This window comes from Odocoileus virginianus, chromosome 18, assembly GCF_023699985.2.
Source record: "Odocoileus virginianus isolate 20LAN1187 ecotype Illinois chromosome 18, Ovbor_1.2, whole genome shotgun sequence".
Lineage (NCBI taxonomy): Eukaryota > Metazoa > Chordata > Mammalia > Artiodactyla > Cervidae > Odocoileus > Odocoileus virginianus.
The window spans coordinates 47,944,730-47,966,605 of NC_069691.1; the positions used below are offsets into that span (position 1 = coordinate 47,944,730).

General features: G+C 40.6%; 1 long non-coding RNA gene across 5 annotated transcripts in view; it reads left to right on the forward strand.

Annotated features, from left to right (window-relative positions):
* Positions 1 to 18,944, forward strand: part of LOC110127108 (uncharacterized) — a 97,179-nt gene extending 78,235 nt beyond the window's left edge. For 2 of the 5 annotated variants that reach the window (XR_002310639.2, XR_002310640.2), the window contains 2 exons: positions 2,724 to 2,822; positions 17,601 to 18,939. This is a non-coding gene — a long non-coding RNA (uncharacterized lncRNA). Of the gene's footprint in view, positions 1 to 2,723; positions 2,823 to 8,870; positions 9,599 to 14,993; positions 15,030 to 17,600 lie in introns of those variants that run through there. The other 3 variants (XR_011492858.1, XR_002310641.2, XR_002310642.2) reach the window with 3 other exon arrangements.
* The last annotated feature ends 2,932 nt before the right edge of the window (positions 18,945 to 21,876 follow it).

The following is a 21,876-nucleotide window of genomic DNA, read 5'->3' on the forward strand; positions in this document are numbered from 1 at the left end:
AAGGGGATTTGATTTAAGTTGGTTGGCTGGGGTTGTATATCCGACCTTATTTAGAAACAGGAAATCTTTACAGATTATTGGTAATCGAGAATCAGCTGCCTGGATACACATACTACGTTTCTGGTCAAGTGGACCATTTATAGGGACACTAAATTTATCTAAATTTCAGTTTTCTGACACAGCACAGCAAGTAGCAGCAGTTCCATCTTGGACTTAACTTATTTCAACACTAGGTTCTCAGTATACATGGAGTGTCTTGTAGTGAGTAAAACAGACATTAAGGACCAAAACAGTCAAATATTTTAAATTGTCCTAAGTGGTCTTACAGAAAACATGAGTACTAAGAGAGAAATATGAGAACTACTTTAAAACCAGATTTCTGGGCAAAAAAACCACTGACAAAATGTTAAGAAATATGAAAAATTAGAGGACGGGAGAAAAAGGAAGTAAGGGGAAAAAAGGAAGCAAGGAAAAAAGGTCTTAAGGTTCAGAAGAGCTTGGTACATTCAAGGAATTAAAAGAAGGCTAAAATAAATTATCAGTATGCAGATATAAGAGGGAAATTTGAGATGAGAGAGGTGGGCATGAGACAGATTTCAGTCTCATGTAGGGCACTCCTTCTTAACCAGGGCAACAGTGCCCCCAAGGGGACAAAAATTGGTTTTGGGTCAGGAAGGAGGTGAATCGTACTCTATGAAGCACAGATACTTACAGTAAATTAATAGGTATAGATTATATCTATGGTGTTATGATTTAATGTAGAGGCCATGATTAGGAAAAAAAAGTGTCTTAAATAAAAACTTTCTAAGGACTGAAAATGAGTATAAGTTTGAGAACCATCAACTTAGGGTAACACCAGTCCTATAAGAAATAATTCTCCAATTTTAGTGGCCTAACAGCACTACATTTCTCACTAATATGTTCATGTGGCTTTGCTTTCTTCCACTTGATGGTTCACGCACACACTGCTTCTATATTTTGGTTCAGACAGTTCCCAACGCCTTCAAGTTCTCTGCTCTGAGCTCAGAATCCAGGATCTTGCTGTTAGGTACATTGTCATGGTCCTATTCTCTATTAAATAAAATATGATCATATGCCCTTGTCCCTTCATCCCTCCATTATACAGTTACAGAGCAGGGACAAGATATCCGTTGTAAAAAATACCTGAACATTCAGAGAGGGGTAGATATGGCGGTGGGATTGGGGTGGGGAACACTAAAAACACAGTCCTGTAGCAAGGCACCATGAGGACCTGCCCTGGCAGAGATGGAAAACTTACTTGGTTAGATCCTGGTTCTCATCTGAGACCTAGCAACTGGGAACTTTGTCCTCTATGAACCTCAACTGTATTCTGCATGGTTTTTCCTACTTCGCTTTCCTGGATAGTCACAGGTAAAGTGGATGTTAGTTATACACTCCATGCTGGCTGTAAGGTTTTGGCAGACTGCTTTCTGCTTAGGCAAGTTTTGGGATCTGGTGGTAGTTCTAGCAATAAATGTCAAAGGTTTTCTGTGCTGAAATTTGGTTTCTTTGACAAGAAAATCCCCTACAACTTGGGTGGGCTTCTCAGGTGGTGCTAATGGTAAAGAAGCCATCTGTCAATGCAGATGATGTAAGAGACTTAGGTTCTATTCCTGGGTGGGGAAGATACCCTGGAAGAGGGCATGGCAACCCTCTCCAGGATTCTTGCCTGGAGAATCCCATGGACAGAGGAGCCTGGTGGGCTACAGTCCATAGCGTTGCACAGAATCAGGCACAATTGAAGCGACTTAGCACAAATGCACAACTTGGGAAAGTTTTTGCTTCTAGCTAGTTCAGGGTATCAGGAACCACACCAAACTTCTTACTTAGAAATAGTTCTCAAGCCTGTATTTTCTCTTGGTTCCTCTCCCCAACACCCTTCACTCTATGGGACTTTTAGGCTCTGAAATGACAGCTAATATAACTTGGCAGATGCGTAAACAGAATAACTCCCTCTGGTGCCCACTAAAATGGACTTCTTTCTGCGTTCAACAGTAGTTGGTTTTCACAAATATTTCCAGGAATCCTCATGTGTGAACTGTCCAGCCACTCACATTTGTTCATCTGTCATTTTTTGGTCAAATTAATGCACATCTCCCACCACTATCACAAATAAATATCAACATTTCAGTCAGTATACTAAAAAATTATTTCTCTCTTATCTAACAGAATGGCCGGTTTTCCCTCTTAACCTAAGGACTGTCTTTCATGAAACAATTCAGAGAAACAATTTCTTTCATTGTGTGCTTCTGGCTGGTAGAGGTGAAAAAGGAAGGTGGGAGGGGAGTGAAGTAGGAAATGGCAACCCATTCCAGTATTCTTGCCTGAACAGAAGAGCCTGGTGGGCTACAGTTTATGGGGTCACAAAGAGTCAGACATAACTGAGCACAAACAAGGGGCCACCCTGAATCCAGGGTAATCTCATCTCAGAGTCCAAAATTACATGTGCAAAGGTCATTTTTCCACAGAAGGTCATCTTTGCCGGTTCTGGGGATTACAACCTGGACATACCTTTTGGGGACCACTATTGAACCTGGTACAGTCTGGTTAAAAAAAAAGCCCCCCCCCCACAAATAAATAAAAGGTGGAGTGGGTGAGAGGACAGACCATGCATTTAACTTTCGCCTCTGTCTTGGTCCAGATGTAACATATATCACCTTGTTGAGAACTGTGAAAGGTCTGAGAATTTTCACTACTTGCAGATCAACAGGTTGGACTGCCACAGCTTCATGAATGCAGACAGGAGGCATGAGATTCCTGAGTCAGAAACTGTGGACAGTCTATCACTTACCCCAAAGCAGGTAAAGGGTTTTGAGCTGTCTTCTGCTGTTTCAATAGAATATCAAGGAGGTTGATGATCAAAATGTATTTAAGTCACACAGGTGATGATTTGGAGGCTCAGCAGTTATGAAAACTTTGCCAGCTGCATGGCCTGAAGGATCTTAGTTCCAAACCATGGATTCTACTTGTGCCCCTTGCAGGGGAAGCTCAGAGTCCAAACCCTGGAAAGTGGAAAAAAGTGAAAGTTCCTCAGTCATGTCTTAGCTTTGTGACTCACTGGACTAGTGAGTAGGCCAGCAGGCTTCTCTGTCCATGGGATTCTCCAGGCAAGAGTTCTGGAGTGGGTTGCCATTCCCTTCTCCAGGAGATCTTCCTGACCCTGGGACTGAACTCAGGTCTCCTACATTGCAAGCAGATTATTTACCCTCTGAGCCACCAGGGAAGGCCAACCCTTGGGTCACCAGGGAATTTCAGCAGGCAGTAAAATTTGGCATCAGTGTATACCTGGGAGATATGCCGGAAAGCTGAGTAATTGTCCAAGTGACCAGCAAAATATCATCTTCAACTAAAGACAAAAGAAAGATACTGAGGAGAGAAGAAATTCAATTCAAGGGAAGGTGAGTGTAGAAAATGTTTGGTAAACAGAGGCTGCCCTGCTCTGCGGATAAGTCTCTCAGGTGAAAAGTTATCTTTGATAATAGGTCCCTTCCCAGGTGGCACTAGTGGTAAAATAACCCACTTGCGAGTTCAGGAGATATAAGAGATGCCAGCTCAATTCCTAGGTTGGGAAGATCCCCTGAAGGAGGGCATGGCGACCCAACTTTAGTATTCTTGCCTGGAGAATCCCCATGGATGGAGGAACCTGGTGGGCTACAGTCCATGGGGTCGCAGAGTTGGACATGACTGAGCAACTTGGCAAGTACACAGGCCCCTTGCAAGTACAGGTCCCCTTTCTAATGTAAAATAAATGTAGATTTCCTTTAGTAAAGGGTAACCTCTCTGTTTTCAGAGTTTCTCCTATGTCTGCAGCTTTATTTTTTTTTTAAAAATAGCTCAAAACAATCCTTATGCCAAGAAGGCCCACTCTCGGGCCATGGAAGGGATCCCCATTCCTGCAGCAGAAGTGTGCTACCTTCCATGGTTTGGGATGACATACTCTGCTGCCCTGCAATAGTCAAAAAGGAGGGACAAAAAACAAACAAACAAACAAACAAAAACCAAAAAGGAGGGACACTAGGAGGCTCAAAGGGGTCACTGGTCCAGCAGCTCAGAAATACAGCTGGTCACATGTTTCACATCTCTTGATTAGTTTTGAAAACCTGGGGTTAACCCAACCTGTCATTCAGCTCCACTCTTTGGTTTTCTCCTTTTTCATGGAAGGTAGCACACTTCTGTTGCAGGAAGGGGGACCCCTTCCACGGTCCGAGAGTGGGCTCTTGTCGAACACTAGAAATAATCATATGAGGAGACACAGGTGCTAACAAAGCAAAAGTCTTTATTGGGGAGGGGTGCCTGGTTGGAGAGCAGAAGGGTAAGGGAACCCAGGAGAACTGCTCTGCCACGTAGCTCACAACACAGCCTTGGGTTTTATGGTGATGGGATTAGTTTATGGGTTGTCTCTGGCCAATCACTCTGATTCAGCATCCTTCCTGAGGGCGCTTGCATGGTTCAGTCAAGGGGGATGCTAGTGAGGGGAATCCTGGGAGGTGGTAGGACATATGGGTTGGAGTCTCCTCTCTTGAGTTTTCCTGAGTTCTTTGGTAATATGTTAGTCCTGTGTGCCTTACCAGGACCTCCTTTTAAGATAATTTGTTCAAGTGGTTGTTACTATGGTGCCTGTCCAAGGCGGGTGGTTTCAGCGTTTTCCCTAACTCCTCTAAAGCTGAGTAATTTTATCAGTGTTCTTCCTGCCAGCAGAATTTTGGAGATTTGACAACTTCCTTTCTTCTTGCACTCTGTCTGCCCCTTCAGTCCAATAAGCAGTGCTTTCCCCCACCCCCACTTTTTTTTTTAATAAGCTTTTCAAAAACTTTGTAGGGCTCCCCTGGACTTCAATGGACTTAACTCCATTTGATAAAACCCATCTCTACAGATCTTTCCAAATTAATGCCTTCTCTGTTATAGCTTCCTGCTGAGAAGGATAAGGGTGAGTGCCCCTTAAACCTCCTGGAGGCCCCTGGTTTGATGAAGAGAATCTAAGAGGCACACCCTTCATCTTTGCAAAGGATTTTTTTTTGTGTGTGTGTGTGTATACTTTCTCTTTTTCTGAAGTTTCAGCAGAAGTTTATAAAGTCACATTTTTGTCTTTTTCTTTGCCATCTTAACACCTGAGGATGTCCAAATTCAAGTCCTGGATCCATTTTGTTTAACAGTTTACCCTCAGTTTCTCTCTCTTGTATTTTTACTATAATCAGAAGAAGAAACAGGTGACACACTTACCACTGGAAAATATTTACTTATTTATGGAATGCAAGAGTCTTAGTTCTCTGACCTGGGCTTGAACCCATGATCCCTGCAGTGGAAGTGCAGAGTCTTAACCACTGGACTGTCAGGGAAGTCTCTCAGAGCATTAAGTTTTATTCAGTGGGAATTTTTAGGACTTCAATCCCCTGAGGCTGCATCTCAAGTAACCCTGAGAGAACTGCTCTGAGGAGGTGAGGGGAGGAGGAATCAGGTTATATAGAAGGTTTGCAACAAAGGGAGAAGGAAATGGCAACCCACTCCAGTATTCTTGCCTGGAAAATCCCATGGACTGAGGATCCTGTTAGGCTACAGTCCATGGGGTCACAAAGAGTTGGACACTACTGAGCAACTTCACTTCACTTCACTTTGCAACAAAGGGAAGGTAGTCTAAATATCAAAAGATGATTGTTAATTAAAGAAAGCCAGGTATCTCAAGTTAAGGAATTTATTGCTTTTATATTTATGGGAAGATACAAGAGTCTGGGCTCATTGAAAGCTTTCCTTTGATATGCACCTCAGCTATTTGGGGCCAGTCTCCGGTATTCTCACACCCTGAGTTTCCTCAGGGCTCAGTCTAGGGAGGGGCTTCCCTGGTGATTCAGACAAAAAGAATCTGCCTGCAGTGCAGGAGATCCCATTCAACCCCTGAATCAGGAAGATACCCCTGGAGAAGGGAAAGACTCACACACTCCAGTATTCTTGCCTGGAGAATCCCATGGATAAAGCCTTTATATTAGCTCCCTTGGACTGTCACCCAAAGTACCACAAACTAGGTGGCTTAAAGCAACAGGAATTTATTCCCTCATAGCTCTGGAGGCTGGAAGTCTGAAATCAAGGTACCAACAGGGCTGCATTCCTCTGAAGTCTCTCAAGAAAGATCCTTAATTGCCTCATCCTAATATTACTATTAATACTTGGTGTCCCTGCCGATTCACTCCACTCTTAACCTCTATCATCATGAAGGAGGTTCCCTGTCTTACACCTTCAAATGGTGTCCCCTCCCTGTATGTCTGTCCAAATGTACTTTTTCTTACAAGGACACCAGCTATTGTACTAAGCTCACTCTAAGTCCCTTTGTGTGTGTGTGTGCTCCATCGCTCAGTTGTGTCCAACTCTTTGTGACACCATGGACTTTAGCCTGCCAGGCTCCTCTGTCCATGGAATTTTCCAGGCAAGAATACTGGAGCGGGTTGCCACTTCCTACTCCAGGGGATCTTCTCGACTCCGGGATCGAACCACATTTCTTGCATCTCCTGAATTGTCAAGCATATTTTTTTAACCACTGGTGCCACCTGGGAAGCCCTCTGATCTCAATTCATTAGCCACTGAAATTAAAAAAGGTAGGAGTGCAGTACCAAAGTTAGAAGCAACTTTCCTAAAACTCATGGGAGAATCCTTTGACACTATTGGGATGGGAAGTGCATGCATATAATATATCAATTCCTATTAGATGTAGAAGCAACCAAAAAAAAAAAAAAATACATCAAATTGATTCATAGGTCCCACCCACAAGGTCACATCAGCTTCCCTCACTTACTGTGCCTCTTATGAAAGTGAAAGTGAAAGTTGCTCAGTTGTGTCCGACTCTTTGCGACCCCATGGACTACACAGCCTATGGAATTCTTCAGGCCAGAATACTGAAGTGGGTAGCCTTTCCCTTCTCCAGGGGATCTTCCTAACCCAGGACATAACCCAGGTCTCACGCATTGCAGGTGGATTCTTTACCATCTGAGCCACCAGGGAAACCCTGACCCCTATGAACCCTATCCAAATTGTATTAACTGTATTTGGGCATTTCTTCTTTCCTGGGCACCCCTGGGTACCCCTAGGCACCTCTTCTCACTTCCATGAAAGTGAGAAGGTTGGGCCTTTGGGTGCCTGATCCTATAGAGTCACAGAAGTTTAAAACCCTCCATATCCTAAAGTTCAGAGTGTATATGGCCTTTGATCCTCCTTGGGACCAGAGAGACCTTGGCCCTACCACAAATTCTTTTTATCCTTAAAGCCAATGAAATTGGAATAGAATGGGAGTGAGGGTCCAGTGGGTGAAGAGAGAGATCACAGCTTCACATTGGTTGGCAGGACACATTTGTTTTTAGGTTCAACTGTCAGCTACTCAGGGCTCAACCAAATGAAGTTTTTCTCTTTAAATATTTATCTGTCTGCACTGGGTCTTAATTGCAGCCTGTGGGATTTTGTAGTTGAGGTATATGAACTCTTAGTTGTGGTTTGTAGGATCTATTTCCCATCAGGAATCAAACCTGGGCACCCTGTACTGGGAGCGGGGAATCTTAGCCACTGGACCACCAGGGAACTCCCTCAACCAAATGAACTTCTAATGCTTTTACTACATGTAGAGTTCCACATTATATAGCAAGATCCTCACTGCCAACATTATTTCAGCTTAGGAGTTCCTTGGCTCAGGAGCCACAACTGCATCATCTTTCGTATGGAGCTGTGGAACTGTGGAGAGCGCCCCATCTTCCTGATAATTCCTCTTCCTCTACTTGCCCAGATAAGAGTGAAAATGACCAATGCACCACTTGACCAGTTTGAATGATATTTCTCATCACTCAGCCTCTTTAACTTTAACAGGCAGGGCATTGCTGCCCCCTCATCCTCCTACCGTCCAGTGCATGGGTGACACCACTCAGTAATGAATTCCTGGAAATCAAGTCACTGATCTCAGAGTGTGGGATCATTGTCCTTTCTCTTTCAGCAGCCCCTCTCCATAGACAGAACCATCAAGAACTGTGAAGAGTTTGAGATTTTACCTTTGTTGTTGCGGTTGTTCAGTTGCTCAGTTGTGTTCAACACTTTGTGACCCCGTGGACTGCAGCATGCCAGGCTTCCCTGTCCTTCACTATCTCCTGGAGCTTGCTCAAACTCATGTTCTATTGAGTCGGTGATGCCATCCAACCATCTTGTCCTCTGTTGTCCCCTTCTCCTCCTGCCTTCAATGTTGCCCAGCATCAGGGTCTTTTCTAATGAGTTGGCTCATCACATCAGGTGACCAAAGTACTGGAGTTTCAACTTCAGCATCAGTCCTTCCAATGAATATTCAGGACTGATTTCCTTTAGGATGGACTGGTTTGATCTCCTTGCAGTCTAAGGGACTCTCAAGAGTCTTCTCCAACACCACAGTTCAAAAACACCAGCCTTCTTTATGGTCCAAGTCTCACATCCATGCATGACTACTGGAAAAACCATAGCCTTGACCAGATGGATCTTTGTTGGCAAAGTAATGTCTCTGCTTTTTAATATGTTATAGAGGTTGGTCATAGCTTTTCTTCCAAGGAGCAAGTATCTTTTAACTTCATGGCTACAGTAACCATCTTCAGTGATTTTGCAGTTTGAGAGTCACCATCCACAGTGAAGAGTTTGAGATTTTACCCTACCTGCTGGTCAACCAGGGAAGGGGACCAGAATATGCAACCCTAAAACATACTACTTTTGCATAACGATAATTTTGAGTTGACGGCAATTGAGGAACATTGGACACAGGGAAAGCTCTAAAAACAGAGTATACCTTTTCTTTGTGTATAAATAAATTAATTTTTATAAAGAAAATGTAAATCTGTAAAGGTGTCTCCTCTTCCTGGCAGGGAAAGAGGAGCTCTTCATCCTAAGAACACAACACCTGAGATGACTCTAGATTCTTATCAGCCAGTCTTTCCAAAGTGAAGAAATTCTTGCAAGGCTCTTGGCAGGCGAAATGGTACATTCTACTTCTAACCAATTAGCTTTAAGATTTTTAGTTCAAAAAATTATTTACAAAATCAGGAAAATATTCTTATCTTTATAGTCTCAATTTATTGATACCATTTCATGGCATCAATGTATCATATGTAGATTATATTGAGGTGCTATGATTTATCTTGACACTTTATAATGCTAAACACAATCATTAGCTATACAGTATTAAAACTCTATTGTTTAAAATGAAATAAAAATTGATTCATGAAGTTATTTGAACTACTACCATATTCTAGGACACCAGCTTTTGCTAATTGTTTTCTATTTTTTGGTGATGGACCCACATTAATCCTCAGAGATACTTGAGACCAATTAAATGTGTCTGTGAATGGCTAGCCAAGGTTAGCAAAACATCCACTTGAAATTAAAATTTATTAACAGCATAGTTCTAATAGCCTGCCTAACTAGCTATAGACTATCATACACATCGAATATTATTTTAAAACAGAAAAATCAATTAAACCTCTCATGACTCTAAAATATATTTAGAGGTAAGGCAATATATCCTGTTGAAAGCAGCAAGAAATCAGGTCATCTTCCTTACCCCTCCACTCAGAGGTGGGTAAAATTTAATTAATATTCCATACACGAAAGTCAGTGTAATATAGGTAAGAATATGGCCTTTGGAGTCAGACAGGCATAGGACTGAGTCATATCTGCTCTCTGCTGTTTGGCCATAAACAAGTTACATAATTTTTCTGTTAAAAAACAGAATTCAACTGAGTAAATTTTAAAGGTTTTGTTGACTTTATTCAATGATTCATGAATGGGCAGAATCCAATCTGGCTGATAGAAAGGGGTGCCAAGGAACATTATAAAGTGAAGGATGTGCATGGGCAGAATGGTGTGGGAACAAGGAAGATAACAGGCAAAAAGCAGGCTGGTTATTGCAATTTTACTTTCCTTTGGAGGCTGGTGGTGATCTGTCAGGTGGATTAACTAGTGCTGATCAGGTGATTCCTGATTTTCTGGTTTAAGATTCCATTACAAGGAGAAACTGTAGTTAAGTCTTAAGTTGGTGACATAGGGTTTAGCATAGGTAACTCCATTTTGGGTCTGTCTTCTTGTTTTTAACATCCTTAAGTGTCAGTTTCTTCTATGTTACAGAAATAAAATTGGCAACTCCTTTATCCATTCTTGATAGAATTACAGGAGAGATAAAGTATGTGAAATTTTACCTCAGTACCTGAAAATTAGTACATATACAATTAAAGTTTGCTTTTTAAAAAATATTTTATTGAGTATGTGTTAAGGTTATGAAGCTTCCCATCATAACGCAAATGTCCTAATTTTACATTCAGTTCAGTTAGTTCAGCTGCTCAGTTGTGTCCGACTCTTTGCGATTCCACGGACTGCAGCACACCAGGGTTCCCTGTCCATCACCAACTCCCGGAGCTTGCTCAAACTCATGTCCATTGAGTTAGTGATGCCATCCATCCATCTTATCCTCTGTTGGCCCCTTCTCCTCCTGCCCCCAATACCTCCCAGCATCAGGGTCTTTTCCAATGAGTCAGTTCTTCATATCAGGTGGCCAAAGTATTGGAGTTTCAGCTTCAACATCAGTCCTTCCAATGAATATTCAGGACTGATTTCCTTTAGGATGAACTGGTTGGATCTCCTTGTCCAACCAAGGGGACTCCAAGTCTCCAAGGGACTCTCAAGAGTCTTCACTAACACCACAGTTCAAAAGCATCCATTCTTCGGTGCTCAGCTTTCTTTATAGTCCAACTCTCACATCCATACATGACTACTGGAAAAACCATAGCTTTCACTAGATGGACCTTTGTTGGCAAAGTAGTGTCTCTGCTTTTTAATATGCTGTCTAGGTCTGTCATAGGTTTTCTTCCAAGGAGGAAGTGTCTTTTAATTTCATGGCTGCAGTCATCATCCCAGTGATTTTGGAGCCTAAGAAAATAAAGACAGTCACTGTTTCCATTGTTTCCCCATCTATCTGTCATGAAGTGATGGAACTCGATGCCATGATCTTAGTCCTTTGAATGTTGAGCTTTAAGCCAACTTTTTCACTCTCGTCTTTCACTTTCATCAAGAGGCTCTTTAGTTCCTCTTCACTTTCTGTCATAAGGGTGGTGTCATCTGCATATCTGAGGTTATTGATATTTTTCCCAGCAATCTTGATTCCAGCTTGTGCTTCATTCAGCCTGGTATTTGCATTTCTCATGATGCACTCTGTGTGTATGTATATAAATTAAATATATGTATATACAAATGTATATATGTATATACATATATGTATATAAGCTAACATGATGTATATAAGTTAAATAAACAAGGTGACAATACAAAGCCTTGAAAGACTCCTTTCCCAATTTGGGAAATTTGTTGTTCCATGTCCAGTTCTAACTGTTGCTTCCTGACCTGCATACAGATTTCTCAGGAGGCAGGTAATGTGGTCTGGTATTCCCATCTCTTTAAGAATTTTTCACAGTTTGTTGTGATCCACACTGTCAAAGGCTTCGGCATAGTCAATAAAGAAAAAATAGATGTTTTTCTGGACTCTCTTGCTTTTCTGATGATCCAGCAGATGTTGGCAATTTGATCTCTAGTTCCTCTGCCTTTTCTAAATCCAGTTTGAACATCTGGAAGTTCATGGTTCACATACTGTTGAAGCCTGGCTTGGAGAATTTTGAGCATTACTTTGTTAGTGTGTGAGATGAGTGCAATTGTGTGGTAGTTTGAGCATTCTTTGACATTGCCTTTCTTTGGGATTGGAATGAAGACTGACTTTTCCAGTCCTGTGGCCACTGCTGAGTTTTCCATAGTTGCTGGCATATTGAGTGCAGCACTTTCACAGCTTCATCTTTTAGGATTTGAAATAGCTCAACTGGAATTCCATCACCTCCACTAGCTTTGTTCATAGTGATGCTTCCCAAGGGCCACTTGACTTCACATTCCAGGATGTCTGGCTCTAGGTGAGTGATCACACTATTTGGTTATCTGGGTCGTGAAGATCTTTTTTGTATAGTTCTTCTGTGCATTCTTGCCACCTCTTCTTAATATCTTCTGCTTCTGTTAGGTCCATACCATTTATGTCCTTTATTATGCTCATCTTTGCATGAAGTGTTTTCTTGGTATCTCTAAATTTCTTGACGAGATCTTTAGTCTTTCACATTCTATTGCTTTCCTCTATTTCTTTGCATTGATCACTGAGAAAATCATTCTTATCTCTTCTTGCTATTCTTTGAAACTCTTGCTATTCTTTGAAACTTTGGGTATATCTTTCTTTTTCTCCTTTTCATTTAGTTTTTCTTCTTTTCTCATCTATTTGTAAGGCTTTCTTTAGACAACCATTTTGCCTTTTTCCATTTCTTTTTCTTGGGGATGGTCTTGATCACTGCCTTCTGTAAAATGTCATGAATCCCCATCCATGGCTATTCAGGCACTCTGTCTATCAGATCTAATCCCTTGAATCTATTTGTCACTTCTACTGTACAGTCGTTAGGGATTTGATTTAGGTCATCCCTGAATGGTCTAGTGGTTTTCCCTACTTTCTTCAATTTAAGTCTGAATTTGGCAATAAGGAGTTTATGATCTGAGCCATAGTCAGCTCCCGATCTTGTTTTTGCTGACTATATAGAGCTTCGCCATCTTTGACTGCAAAGAATATAATCAATCTGATTTCAGTATTGACCATCTGGTGATGTCCATGTGTAGAGTCTTTTCTTGTGTTGTTAGAAGAGGGTGTTTGCTATGACCAGTGCGTTCTCTTGGCAAAACTCTGTTAGCCTTTGCCCTGCTTCATTTTGTACTCCATGCCCAAACTTGCCTGCTATTCCAGGTACCTCTTGATTTCCTACTTTTGCATTCCAGTCCCCTATGATGAAAAGGACATCTTTTTGGGGTGTTAGTTCTAAAAGGTCTTGTAGGTCTTCATGGAACCATTCAGCTTCAGCTTCAGCATTACTGTTTGGGGCATAGACTTGGATTACTGTGATATAGAATGGTTTGCTTTGGAAATGAACAGAGATCATTCTGTCGTTTTTGAGTTTGCATCCAAGTACTGCATTTCAGATTCTCTTGCTGACTATGATGGCTACTCCATTTCTTCTAAGGGATTGTTGTCCACAGTAGTAGATATAATGATCATCTGAGTTAAATTCGCCCATTCCAGTCCATCTTAGTTCGCTGATTCCTAGAATGTCAATGTTCACCCTTGCCATCTCCTGTTTGACCACTTCCAATTTGCCTTGATTCATGGACCTAATATTCCAGGTTCCTATGCAATTTTGCTCTTTACAGCACCAACTTTACTTCCATCACCAGTCACATCCACAGCTGGGTGTTGTTTTTGCTTTGGCTCCATCTCTTTATTCTTTCTGGAGTTATTTCTCCACTCTTCTGCAGTAGCATATTGGGCACCTACCAACCTGGGGAGTTCATATTTCAGTGTCTTATCTTTTTGCCTTTTCATACTGTTCATGGGGTTCTCAAGGCAAGAATACTGATGTGGTTTGCCCTTCCCAATTCTAGTGGACCATGTTTTGTCAGTGGACCACATTAATTTTACATTAACTAGGTTCATATGTCTTTGGAACAAACCCTAAAAAATAGAAATTTCCGAGTTTTTAAAAACATCATAGAGAAAAAATTTAAAGTCAGTATACAAAGCCTTAGTGGATTAAACAGCTAGGAATCAAGTGCATTTCTAGTCTAGGTATCCCATCTGAAGATGGGATAAGATTCAGGCAAAAAATACTAGAAGAACATGGAAAAACACTGTGCAGGCACTATTAGTCTGCCTAGGCTGCTGTAACAAAATAATAAGACTGGGTTTAACAAGAGACATTAGTCTTTCACAGTTCTTAAGGCTGAGAAATCTAAAATCAAGGTGCTAGCAATTCAGTCCGTGGTGAGGACCCCTTCCTAGATAGTACATAGCTCTGGCAATTCAGTCCGTGGTGAGGACCCCTTCCTGGATAGCATAAGTGCTGGCAAGTCAGTCCGTGGTGAGGGCCCCTTCTGGGATAGTGCACAGCTTCCGTTTGGCTCTGTTCTCAGGTGGTGGAAAGTGAGAGTTCTGATCCTTTTTCCTCTTCTTCAAAGTGAAAGTTTCTCAGGCATGTCGACTCTTTGCAACCCCATGGAATATACAGTTCATGGAATTCTCCAGGCCAGAATACTGGAGCGGGTAACCTTTCCCTTCTCCGGGTGATCTTCCCAATCCAGGAGTTGAACCCAGGTCTCCTGCATTGCTGGTGGATTCTTCACCAATTGAACCAGTAGGGAAGCCCTCTTCTTACAAGTCCTTTTCTTATAAGGCTGCTAATCTCTGCAAGTCTCTCATGACTTCATCTAAACCTAATTACCTCCTGAAGCCCCACCTCCAAAACCATCACTCTAGGGATACTAGAGCTTCAACATATGATTTTTGGTTGTGGGGGGAGGAATAAAAACACTTAGCCCAAACATATACTCTGGTAACTCCCATTTTTCTATTTAACAAACTGTCATGAACATTTTTTTTATATTAATAAATGTTCTCTGAAAGCATGAAAAAAATTCTGGAAAAAGACACAGCTCAGGGAGTAGGGTAAAAGTCTAGAAGCATTTAGTCAAGCTTGTTATAACAGAGCAGTGCCAAAGTTAGGGCTGCATTTCAAGTAGTTTTGAGAAATTAAGATGGTTTGAAGGTTGTGATCAAGTTGTTCTTTTAACAAGACATGACACTGGGAGCCAAGACCAAGAGTTCAGGCAAGAACTCCATCAAACAGGCAGGACACCTACTGTATAGTTCAGTTACAGTAACTAAAGCCCAGAGCTTATGTGAACATATTTGGGGCTACATTTATCCCAAGCTAGTTTGAGAATTGGGTATACTGAAACCTTCACATGAATCAAGGACTCTCAGACAGACAGCACTGCTGCTGTGAAAATATGATTTGTCCAAGCTTCCAGCTCTAGGAACAAGGCACACAGGTCATGATTTCTAGTTTGTGGTATATATTTCTTTCCAGATCCATCACTTTCTATTGATTGAAGAAGGAAAAAAGGTAACATTTCTTTCAGTTTGTTAATAAGGAAGCGGTTGTTACTGTAAATGACAATACATCATAGCCTTCAGGCTAAAATAGTTATTATTTAAATTTGTTTTGTGACAATATCTGTTGTCCTAAAAGACGTGGTTATTCTCATAGACAATAATTCATTTATTTCTTTTGCTATTATACTGTCTTGCCCTCAGAGGCGTATTCAAAGCACTCTTAGTTGGACAGCCATGTGGCAGTGAGCTCCTTCCCACTGTACACTGTTACAGCTTTTCCAAAGATGCTAATCCAGCTAAGGATGTTCAGCAATGAGATGGAACTGCGTTAGGCATATGCTTGGAGGCATATAGTTCAGTTCACCTAGTAAGAAATGTGGCCCCTAACAAAGAAATGTTATGCATCACTTTCCGGGTTTCTGATGCTATACTTTATAAGAACTAGACCATAAATCGAGACAATTATGAAGATCCACCTCTTAAATGCCAGAGGACAGATAAAGACTTTTAGGAAGAAAAAATACAAAGTGCTTCAGTCACTTAATTGGAAATATTTTCTCCATCTCCCCACTAGACATTTGTGATAGTGAACTATCATTGTATGATTTCTAATATGTTAACGTTCAGTTACTTTAGTATTGAACCCTTTTATTTTACCCTAGCTGGCTTCCCTGGTGGCTCAGATGGTAAAGAATCTGCCTACAATGCGGGAGACCTAGGTTCAATCCCTGGATTGGGAAGATCACCTGGAGAAGGGAATGGCAACCCACTCCAGTATTCTTGCCTGGAGAATCCCATGAGCAGAGGTGCCTGGTGCGCTACAGTCCATGGGGTCACAAAGAGTCAGACATGACTGAGTGACTAACACACATATATTAATGTGCCCGTGTGCTAGGTCACTTCAGTCGTGTCTGACTCTTTGCAACACTGTTGACTGTAGCCCACTAGGCTGCTCTGTCCCTGGGATTCTCCAGGCAAGAATACTGGAGTGGGTTGCTGAGCCCCGCTCCAGGTGATCTTCCTGACCCAGGGATCGAACCTGCGTCTCTTGCATCTCCTGCATTGCAGGCAGGTTCTTTACCACTAGCGCCACCTGGGAAGCCCATTGTATAGTAATATCTTATACTAAAGATTTTGAGGAAAAATGAAAGAAAGCTAAAGATTCATGTTTTAATTTGAGTATAGTTGAAAGGGAAGAAAATAACTATTCATTATGTACTATATATATATAAATATATACTTTATTAGATCTTTTAGAAATGTTACTTTATAAGTCCTGCTTTATAGATTTATAAATATCATTCTTATTTTCTTTATATAAGAAACTGTATTCTGTTAGACACTTTTACAAGAATATAAAATACATAATGCCATAAATTGGGGAGAATCCAATAATAACTATAATATGCACCTGTTTTACCCAGAGCAACATTGGAAAAAGAAAATGATTGAAAAACAAAAGGCATCACCTTTATTTTTGACCATCAGATCTCATCTCTAAGTTCAGAAATGCCCTTTAGCTATTTCTAAATTGAATTCACCCTTGGATAAATGTGAGGATTGAACAATAAGTTTGACTTTAGTGTTCATCTATAAACACAAAATATAATTTTACCTGAAAATGTTTTAAGATTTTGTTAGCCTGTAGGCTTTCCAAGAAAGCATGCAGTTTTAATACAAGCTATATGCAGGTTGTAAGACTTGGATGAAAAATTATGACTCAAGATCCTGGACCTTAAAGGTAATGCATGATATTCAAGTACTGTTAAAATGATTATCTGTAGAGAGAAATGGTAGATTATTCTAATTATAAAGTCATCATAAGAAACAATGTCTTCTATGTGATATAGATTAGAGTAAGACACAAGACAACTCACATTACTCACCAACTCACCACAAGAATTTACACAAGGTATGGGAAAAAATTCAAGAGCAATGATCAAAGTGGATCAACTCAACATTTATTTGTGAAACTCTGTGACCAAGTTGAGATAATTTTCACAAGTATGAAAAGCTGACATATAAAACATAGGTAACCACTGGTTCTCCATTTTTAGGGATGGAGAGAGCAAAGAGCAATACTCACAAGATTGGGTTGCTAGAAATTTCATTTTGTGCTACAGGAAAGCTAAGCCACCCAAGCAAAGTGTTTCTATTGGCTTTTTCCTAGAAGAAAAATTACATAGCATGATTGGGATATGAGAAAATTTGGAAAAGTGGAATAATAATATTTGTTGTAATTTTTCCTGCATTAAGTTGGAGAGAACTTGGCTTTGAGCTCATGGCACTAGAGAAAAGCAATTACTCTAAACACCTCTTTTCCCCCTAATTTATATGGCTAAAGAAAGAACAATTACATGTCTTGTATTTTTATATTCTCCTGTCTACAGAAAATCCTTAGAGATAGGTGGTTTTTTGTTTGTTTGTTTGGTTTCCCGATTTCTCTCTTGAAGGGACAAATAAGATTAATTACTTACCGAAGGAAACCTTTATTTCTTAGATGTCATTTGACAATTAGAAAAGATTAAAAGCAAGCAAAGTAAAATTTCTCTGGCCCTGCATGTTCTTATTTATTCTTCAGGAAATCCAGTCTCCCCCTAGATAATCTTGAGAAGTTCCTGGAATTGTCATACCCACTGCTCCAAGAAATGAGTTGTCTCCATGGCTACTGCATGCATTTTAGCACTTTTCTCTTTCTTCTTTTGCTCACTGAGTATCACAGCTGTTGCTCTTCCCCAAATGTCAACTGTGCTACCAATACCCACTGGAGACACACTGCTCCTGCTACCACTACTGAGTCCCACAGCGGCCCCGGAGCTGACCTTCATGCTGACCTTTGCACCAACTACTGATGGCTGATAGTGTTGATGACCACAGCCTAGCCCAAGAGTACTCCCAAATTTGCCATCCCTCACCTCTATCTTCACTAATCAGCATAAATGTTATCTCTTACCTGAGTTCTCAGATTTTTGTGTCCCACATTATTTCCCTTCTCTCTGTCCTAGTCTGTCTGTCTCTTTTTTTCCATTGTCTTCCTTGCATGTTAGGACACAGGAAAATGCAGGTGAAAAGTCAAGGCGGATATTTACCTCTTGGACCTTACCTTAGGGGAGGAGAGACAGAGCATACAAACATACATAATCATTACCTGTGAAGTAAATAAAGCTGTTTATTTGTTAGAAAGTTATAGGTATATTGTCTGCTTTACACAGTCTAGTCAGGAAAGCCTTCCCTGAGACATGAAGGACAAGAGGAGTTAATAATGCAGAGAGTAAATATTCCGTTTAGAGGCAATGATAAATTTAAATTCTTTAGGCAATAGAGAGCTAAGTATATTTAAGTATAATGAAGAACTGAAATGAAGCTAATCTATCACTGAATCTACATGACTTGACTTGAATTTAAAATAAGTCTCTCCCCCCCTTGGTATTCACTTACACATGTACGTAGGCCCTACTGCCTTCTTGAAATGTCCTAAATATACCTACATCTTATAGTGAATATGATTTAGTCTCAAGTGAAGTCTTCTCTACAGGCCAAAATATGCAGTAATTAAAAATCCAAGAAATTCCCCAAGATATGGAAATCCCCAAAACCTAAGATCAGGTCAGGCTTTTAAAATACTTTAAAACTATAAGAAACTTCAGCCCTCAGATTGGGAGAAAATAATAGCAAGCAAAGCAACAGACAAAGGATTAATCTCAAAAATATACAAGCAACTCCTGCAGCTCAATTCCAGAAAAATAAATGACCCAATCAAAAAATGGGCCAAAGAACTAAACAGACATTTCTCCAAAGAAGACATACAGATGGCTAACAAACACATGAAAAGATGCTCAACATCACTTATTATCAGAGAAATGCAAATCAAAGCCACAATGAGGTACCATTACACGCCAGTCAGGATGGCTGCTATCCAAAAGTCTACAAGCAATAAATGCTGGAGAGGGTGTAGAGAAAAGGGAATGCTCTTACACTGTTGGTGGGAATGCAAACTAGTACAGCCACTATGGGTAACAGTGTGGAGATTTCTTAAAAAACTGGAAATAGAACTGCCATATGACCCAGCAATCCTACTTCTGGACATACACACCAAGGAAACCAGATCTGAAAGAGACACGTGCACCCCAGTGTTCATCGCAGCACTGTTTATAATAGCCAGGACATGGAAGCAACTTAAATGCCCATCAGCAGATGAATGGATAAGGAAGCTGTGGTACATATACACCATGGAATATTACTCAGCCATTAAAAGGAATTCATTTGAATCAGTTCTAATGAGATGGATGAAACTGGAGCCCATTATACAGAGTGAAGTAAGCCAGAAAGATAAAGACCATTACAGTATACTAACACATATATATGGAATTTAGAAAGATGGTGATGATAACCCTATATGCAAAACAGAAAAAGAGACTCAGATGTATAGAACAGACTTTTGGACTCTGTGGGAGAAGGCGAGGGTGGGATGTTTCGAGAGAACAGCATTGAAACATGTATATTATCTAGGGTGAAGCAGATCACCAGCCCAGGTTGGGTACATGAGACGGGTGCTCGGGCCTGGTGCACTGGGAAGACCCAGAGGGATCAGGTAGAGAGGGAGGTGGGAAGGGGGATTGGGATGGGGAATACATGTAAATCCATAGCTGGTTCATGTCAATGTATGACAAAAACCACTGCAATGTTGTAAAGTAATTAGCCTCCAACTAATAAAAATAAATGAAAAAAAAAAAAAAACACTTCAGGTTCCTTGTGCAGCCTGTCACTTCATCTCAACAATAAGTGAAAAATTGAGCAAACTGAAAAATCAACAGCTCTTCTTAAATTCTTAAGAGAAAAGTGAAGTCACAGGGCAAGCCAGTGCCATCAAATTGAAGAGACTAATGGGCAAATATAGAGGATCACAACTTACTCGAGCAGAAACCCACTAGCAAACACCATCACAGGAACCAGGGCCAGGGAAGGGAAACCTGAATTTGCTCAATGATGAATTGATGGAGACTCTGTGTAGAAAATTCTGAGGCAGAAAAACCCCAGAGGACCCAGAGTCATTGGAGGGGTCTCACACTTCTGTGAAGTTTACAACCTGGAGCTCTACCAGGTTCTCAGGGTGAATATCAGAGAAAAATCCTCCCATGCTTTCAGCAGGGTGATGGGGAAAGGAACCTTTTTGAAATACACCAGAGCATTCTGTACTTCTTAAAAAGGTCTGTCCTCAGGAGACACTACTTAAGTATAGCCTAACTTAAGCTGCTTGGGTTTTATCAGAACCTAATTGATCTGAGGAAGGAGAGATATCCAACTCCAGACCATTCTAGCCATCTTGTACCACCTCAAGGGTAAGAAAAGAAAAAAAAAAAAAAAAAACTGAGAGGCACTGGTGAAGTTCACCATCTACAGGCATAGGCTCATTAAAGACTGAGAATGAGAACTAAGTATAGAGCTGAAATGTGTCCCCAGCTCATCATAACATTACTAAAGTTTTGTGTACAACTAGTTCCACTATTGCAACTGAATTCACTGTCATAATTGGAGAGTTCAGCACACCTCTAGCAGAAAATGATTTCAGCAGGGAGAAAGTCAGTAAGGACATAATTGAACTAACACCCCCATGAATCAACTGTATATAATGGATTCTATAGCCTACTTCATTTAACTTAAGCAAAATGCTACATTTTTTTTCAAGTTCATGTGAAGCAGTCCTCAAGACAGACCACATTCTGGGCCATAAGACACTTCTTAACAAACTTAAAAATAATAAAAATCACATATCTCTTCTCATTGTCGTTTCATCCTTAAGTCATGTACAACTCCTTTATGACCCCATGGAATGTAGCTTGCCAGATTCCTCTATTCATGGCATTTCTTAGGGAAGAATACTGAGTGGGTTACCATTTCCTTCTCCAGGGGATCTTCCCAATCCAGGGATCAAACCTGGGTCTCCTGCATTGGCAAGCAGATTCTTTACCACTGAGTCATCTGGGAAGCCCTATCTCTTCTCATGCCACAGTGGAATTTAAAATAGAAATCAGTAACAGAGAGATAATAGGAAAGACCCATGATACAAGAAGATGAAACAACATACTTCTAAATAGCCCATGGGTCAAAAAGATATCTCAGGAGGAATTAAAACCATTTTGAACTAAATGAAAGTAAAAGCACAATTTATCAGAATTTGTGGAACACAGCAAAAGCGATGTTTATAGGGAAAGTTAGAGCACTGAATGAATATATTAGAAAAAAAAGGTCTAAAAGGTCTATTCCTAAAGATTCTGCTTTAGGAAACTAGTGAAAGAAGAGCAAATTCAATTCAAAGTAAGCAAAACGGATGCAATAATAAAAATTAGGGAAGAAATCAATGGAATTGCAAGAGTAGGTGAATGAACAGATAAACTATGGTATATCAAGGTGATGGAATATTTTTTGGTACTAAAAAGAAATGTTATTAAGCCATGAAAAAAAAATGGAGGAAACCTAAATATGTATTAATAAGCAAAAGAAGCCATGCTGAAGAGGCTACATACTGCATGATTCTACCCGTGTGAAATTCTGGAAAGGCAAAACTAGAGACAACAAGAGGTCAATGTTGTCAGGATTTGGAAGCAAGAAGGGAGGAATGAATAGGTAGAGCACAGTTGACTTTTAGGGGAGTGACGCTATTTTGTATAATATTATAATAGTGGACACATGTCCTTAAGACATTTGTCCAAGTCCATACAATATAGTACACCAAGAGTAATGCCTTCTAATTCAGAGGGTACCTGTTCAATCCCTGGTCAGGTAGCTAAAGGCTCGCACATGGCTCGCAGCCAAAAAGCAAAAACATAAAATGTGAGCATCATTGTTACAAATTCAAT